The 6,000-nt window shown below is 44.5% G+C and overlaps 1 protein-coding gene across 1 annotated transcript in view; it reads left to right on the top strand.

Annotated features, from left to right (window-relative positions):
* Nucleotides 1–201: 201 nt before the first annotated feature.
* Nucleotides 202–6,000, top strand: part of LOC129726013 (uncharacterized) — a 172,672-nt gene continuing 166,873 nt past the window's right edge. Inside the window, exon 1 of the mRNA XM_055682538.1 lies at nt 202–1,908. The gene's annotated coding sequence lies outside the window, so the exon portion shown is untranslated. The remainder of the gene's footprint in view (nt 1,909–6,000) is intronic.

The following is a 6,000-nucleotide window of genomic DNA, read 5'->3' as shown; positions in this document are numbered from 1 at the left end:
CACCAGTGGCGATATGCCGACTCCGACAGGCATCAACAAACGAACGGACGAACGAATCAACACAGCGCAAGCGCACGAACGCTGAACTCCGACCGCGATTGCAAACCCGAACACGCCACAAACAATGACGATTGCCACATCTTCGTTGTGGGTGCTCTAGCTGTTGCATACATCGGGGAGCATTCAGTTAACGTCAGACAGAGCTGCACATCGGGTCGGTCGCCTGTTTTGCTCCACACTGAAAGGATGTCCCGTTTCGTTTCGGCATTGCGACGGTAACTTTCCTCCCATCCGGCGCCTGGTGGTAGTGGTGATAGTAAAGCTAGCAATGCATTGTTTGTAGCGTGAATCAAGCACATGGCGTATAATTTGATGATGGCAATGACGGTTGTAGCGGGCGAGTGATGACGAGTGATGCATTAGTAGTAGTGGTGTTGCTTCGATATTGGTAATGGTGAGAGCAGCGTGGCAGTGTGTAACTATTTAACTAGAAATTATTATTAGTTGTTGTTGCTGTTGTGGGCGGTGACGCGTGCTACGATTGAATACTACTTTCAGGCGTCCCATGAATGGTGAATTTTTCGGCGATCGTTGGTGGAATGGGGTGAGCTGTTTTTTTGCGGCTGCTGCTGCTACCACTGCCGCGAGGGTGGTAGCGTTCCTTGACGGTTTGTTACAAAAACAGACGTGCCACGACGGCATTCGACTAGTTTCGTTTCTGCGTTCGGGCGAATCACTAGCGAAATTCTTGAAGGCATTTTCATCGCGTAGAAAAATCCACCACGAATAATGCTTTGTTTTCACGTGTGTGTAGCATTCCGACAAAGAAAAAATATAAACTAGTTGAACAAGAAAAAAAAGGAAAACAGCTAAAACTTCGTTCCGATTTGGACAGAAAGAGAGACTGAGGAAAAATTAAATTTTCTTCGCTCTGTCTATCGTTTGTTCGATATCCATCCGCGAGAAAATTGTTTGTTTGTTTTGCTGTCTGCCCTAGCCTTGGGGGAAGACGAAGAAAAAAGTTCCTTTTATGCTTGGCTCCCCTTCTTTGAAAGTGCGCTATAAATCATAACGTAATAAATTTGTAGCAATTTCGTTCCCTTCTGCCGAAAGCGTACAAAAGTCAGACAGACTGCGAGGCAGTAATCTTTCAGCCGTGTAAAGTCGCTGCTAGCCGGAATACAAATTTGACTAGTCGAAAAGTTTCTGTTTGCTCTCGATAGGTCCTGGAATAAAGACCCCACTCCAGCAAGTATCTATTCGGGCGTAAGAATTCACAAACAAACGCGCCTAAGCGTATGCCATATGCACATACGTTCCATACGCGACGCTTAAAGGCGGTAAAAACGATACCACCGGTGTAGAGTGCGGAGACCGTAAACGCGATTCCGCATTAATGTGATTAATGATGTGCGAAAGCGATTAGTGAAATTAGGCAGTTTTCGGGGAGGTCGCCGATTGGCTTATGCCAGAACTGCCGAAGTGTGAGGCGTAAGTCAGACGTGAATATTTGGTTTTAGTGTTATTCCGCTGCGTGGCGATAAACGACCTGATGATGATAATGGTGATGTGCGTTTGATGGGCGACTGCGAAGCAGAAGCCTACCGAGGGAACAAACGACAACCGAGCAGAGTGCGAGCAGCGTGTTAGGAAGCAGTCGAGAAGAAGATGATGCTGAAAAAATGTGCTGAGTGATAGCGAATAAGATCTCTTGTGCGTTGTCGCGCGGATGGAAGGGACGAAAGATTAGTGGTTATTTTTCGTGCAAATCATTGAGAAGTGTAGATTGTTTATTTTTTTTCTTCCGGTCTGTCTCAGTGCTCGGTGAACGGCAGCAAGTTTGGGTGAAGAGGAGTGCGAAGTTGTTGACATCCTGGCTGGTACAGTGACGTGCACGTGCATTCACTGGTGAGTTTGATTTTTCTCTCAGTTCTGGCTCTGAGCGGAACAATAAATTATATTGATAAAGAATAATAATCTGTTAGATTTAAACCTCAAACGTCGTTTATTATAAAAAATAGTAACACCGATCACGATTATTTGATGAATACCGAAGATAAAATTAAATAAATATCCGTCGCAAATATTTACAATTCTTTTTGAATAGTTTATGGTAATCATATTTATGAGATAAACTTTCAATCACCATCAACAGCAGCATTGCACTTTTTCCTCGATTGCACACGAATAAAAGTGTACCACTGCAATACAAATAGTACCGCTGCAGTATGAATAGAAGTGTACCGCTGAAACGTACGAATAGAAGAGTACCGCTGCAATCATAGACGACAAGAGACCTGCGGTTCTTTACTGCACTGGTACTGGTACTGCTTTTACCGGCAGGTTTTCTTTCAAGACATCAGTTTTTATTAGTTTCTGAAGGCAGGATTAGAAATTGTTCAAGAATGGGGATCGATTCAAACTTTTCGGAAAACTTTTACCTTCGAGACATCATTTTAGTCTAAGTTCATGGAAGCAAAAATAAATTGACCTATTGGGACGGGGAGACTCTGTCAATTTTTATATCGATATTGATACAGAGAATAACACGGGGAACGGATGGTGTCCATTTACATCGTCTGTGCTAGGAATGCTCGCATGTATTTGGTTCATTGTTCGCGTAAGTTTCCCTGTAACATTTTATCAATTTGCACCGTTGAGCAGTGAAATAATAATGACAACTAGCGTGTTATAAAATTGTTACACATATTATCTATCCAACAACATATTGGTTATTGTTATCCATCATGTGGTTATGCTGTTATTAATGTTTGAAATCTGACGCAACATTTGCCGGTTTCATTTCCAATTTTACAGAATGCATCCCAGTATAGTAAACAAAGACGTAGTCCCACGTCAAAACAAAACCCAAAAAAACTTGTGTAATTGAAGTTTGTATGATGAATTTCCTTCACCGAAAATCGTATGACAGTTTTCAGGAAAAAGGAACTAGAGAGCTTTTCAATCTCTCAACGTAAAACCGATCTTCAGTGTCAGCCGTATTCATTTTCAGTAAAAATCATGTTAGTAGAAAAGGAAATGTCTAAATCAGAGTAGGCAGTGTGACTTTGCACCCGTATCCAAGTGAGTTTTTAAACTTGCTTGCACATTTATCATCGCCTGCAACGTTGGATACATCATGCACTGCGTACATTGCACGCATTTAAACTCAATCGATCAGAGTGTGCGGTGCAAAAAAACTCAAACTATCGAGAGGAAGCAGAATCAAGTTGGATTCTAATCTGGAAAATTACTCAGTTCAACTTTGCACGAGTTCATGCCATCACTGCCACGAATTCGATAAAGTTGACAAGCATCTACGTCCTTAACCGCATAAACATCACTAAAGCAGCACAACGTGTGCGAAATCAAAGTAGCCAGTCTGACAACTGTTCCTGGTTGGAGCTAAATGTAATTTATTATTTCAGCTCTTTCGTTGAAAAGTGAAATTCACTACGAAAGAAATTTGCGATGGTTCTCGACAATCGGTTTATAAGGTATCTAAAGTAAAGTCTTCAATTCGTTAACGATACTGTCAGAGAAGAGACGCGAGGTATACGGATGCTAGGCATCTAGATGTTAGGCACACAGACGCGAGGCGTAACGGACGTGAGGCCGAATGGACGCTAGACCCAATACACGCGATATAGTATATTTGCCTGAGATAAAATTATTGGAACTAGATATCCACATTTTCAAATCTTTCAGGCACTGTTCAAATCTATTGTAAACGGAAAATGTTTTCAGCAAATAAAACCAAAACCAACAACATGGCTTTTTTAAAGGCAGGTCAACTACCTCGAACCTTTTCGTCGTCACTTCTGGGGTCCTTCAAGGCTTCCACTTAGAACCACTTCTCTTCATTTTATATGTAAACGACATTACTTTCCTACTGAAACACCTGAACATATTTGTGTATGCAGACGATATGAAATTATTCATGGAAATACTTAATTACTTACTTACTTACTTTCAAAGCGACAGACCGATTATCGATCCAGTGCCGAATCCAGAATACGTTGCCATGTCCCTCGGTCTTGGGCTGCAATCCTCCAATCGCCCCTAACACCTATTTCGCGTGCATACTCATCGACAGCACACATCCAACGAGTGCGGGGTCTACCCCGAAGTCGATGACCCTTTATCGGGATTCCTGCTAAATATAGCCTTCGCTTGACGCTCATTCGACATTCTCGCTACATGCCCAGCCAACTGAAGCCTGCCGTGTTTTATTCGCTTGACTATATCCGCCGATTTGTATGCCTGGTACACTTCATGGTTCATGCGTCTGCGCCAAACACCATTTGCCGCCAAGGATTAAACGCAAAATCCTACGCTCAAAAACACCAAGAGCTCGCCGATCGGCCTCTTTCAGCGTCCATGATTCATGGCCGTAGAGAGCCACCGGAAGAATCAGTGTTTTATAGAGTGCAAGTTTAGTACGGATTTGCAGACTGCGGGACCTTAGCTGGTTACGTAATCCGTAAAAGGTCCTGTTTGCGGCTGTTATCCGCCTCTTTATCTCACAGCTAACCTTGTTGTCACATGTCACTAATGTTCCCAGGATACCACAAAAGATCAAAATAATGGTCGCAGTGGTCCAAATCTTACAAAAAAAATGTTCCCAGGTAAATAAATTCGTCGACTACTTCAAATATTTCCCCATCTAGCACCACCGCAGCACCAACCTCCGACGGACTACCACGCACTCTGCCAGCCACCATGCATTTCGTTTTGGCAGAGTTTATGACAAGCCCTAATCTCGCAGCTTCCCTCCTGAGAGGTCCGAAGGCCTCTTCCACAGCTCTACGGTTGATACCAACCGAGAAGCATGTGCGACTTCGTAATGAAGGTGCCGCTTCTCTGCACACCAGCCCTCCGTATAGCACCTTCCAATGCGATGTTGAACAATAAGTTCGACAGCCCGTCACCCTGCTTCAAACCATCTAACGTCACGAACGAGTCCGATATCTCACCGGCTATCCTGACGCTTGATGTAGAACCTTCAAGGCTGGCACGTATCAGCCTAATCAGCTTTGTTGGGAAGCCATGTTCGATCATAATCTGTCATAACTCATTTCTCTTAACAGAATCGTACGCTGCCCTGCAGTCTATGAACAGCTGGTGCGTCTGCAAGTTGAATTCTCGAAATTTATCAAGGATTTGTCGCAAGGTAAACATTTGGTCCGTCGTGGAGCGCACCCCTCGAAAATCGCATTGGTACTCGCCAACAAAGGTCGCCTGCAACTGCCTCAGTCTGTGGAACATGATGCGGGAGAGAATTTTGTACACGGTATTAAGAAGAGCTATGCCCTGATAATTGCTACAGTCCAGGCGATGACTTTTTTGTAGATCGGGCATATGAGACTCTTCAACCAGTCCGAGGGCAATTCTTCATCAGACCACACTCTCAGCATGATCCGATGGATGGCACGATACAGCTGTTCGCTCCAGACTTTGATGAGTTCGGCGGGAATGCCGTCTTTCCCGGCTGCCTTGCAGTTTCTCAGCTCTTTTATTGCATTCTTTACCTCGTCCATGGATGGTGGATCCACAGCTTGACCATCATTCTCAATAGTCTTCCTGCTACTTTTGACTCCACTGTTTCCCTCACCGTTCAACAGCACATTGAAGTGTTCCTTCCAACGCCTGCCCACCTCCGTTTTATCGGTTATCAGGTTCCCCTCCCTATCGTTGCTCATGACAGGGGCTGACACGTTTCGATTCCTGATTCCGTTGACCTTCTTGTAGAAGCTCCTCGCATCGAGCCTGGAGAAGCAACCTTCCGCCTCCGCAAGAATACGCTCCCAATGCTCTCGTTTCTTTCGGCGATGGAGTCTCTTTATCTGCGGCTCTAGCATTTCGATAATTGCCCATGCTCTGACGAGTCACAGCCGTGGCCAACATGTGACCCCTGACGCGGTTCTTCTCCTCCGTCACTCGCTGGCACTCAGCGTCAAACCACTCATTGGACGCAGCTGCCGCAGTTGTACCCAACAC

Source organism: Wyeomyia smithii, chromosome 2 (genome assembly GCF_029784165.1).
Source record: "Wyeomyia smithii strain HCP4-BCI-WySm-NY-G18 chromosome 2, ASM2978416v1, whole genome shotgun sequence".
NCBI lineage: Eukaryota > Metazoa > Arthropoda > Insecta > Diptera > Culicidae > Wyeomyia > Wyeomyia smithii.
Note: the sequence above shows the minus strand (reverse complement) of the source record. Positions and strands in the feature narration are given on the sequence as shown.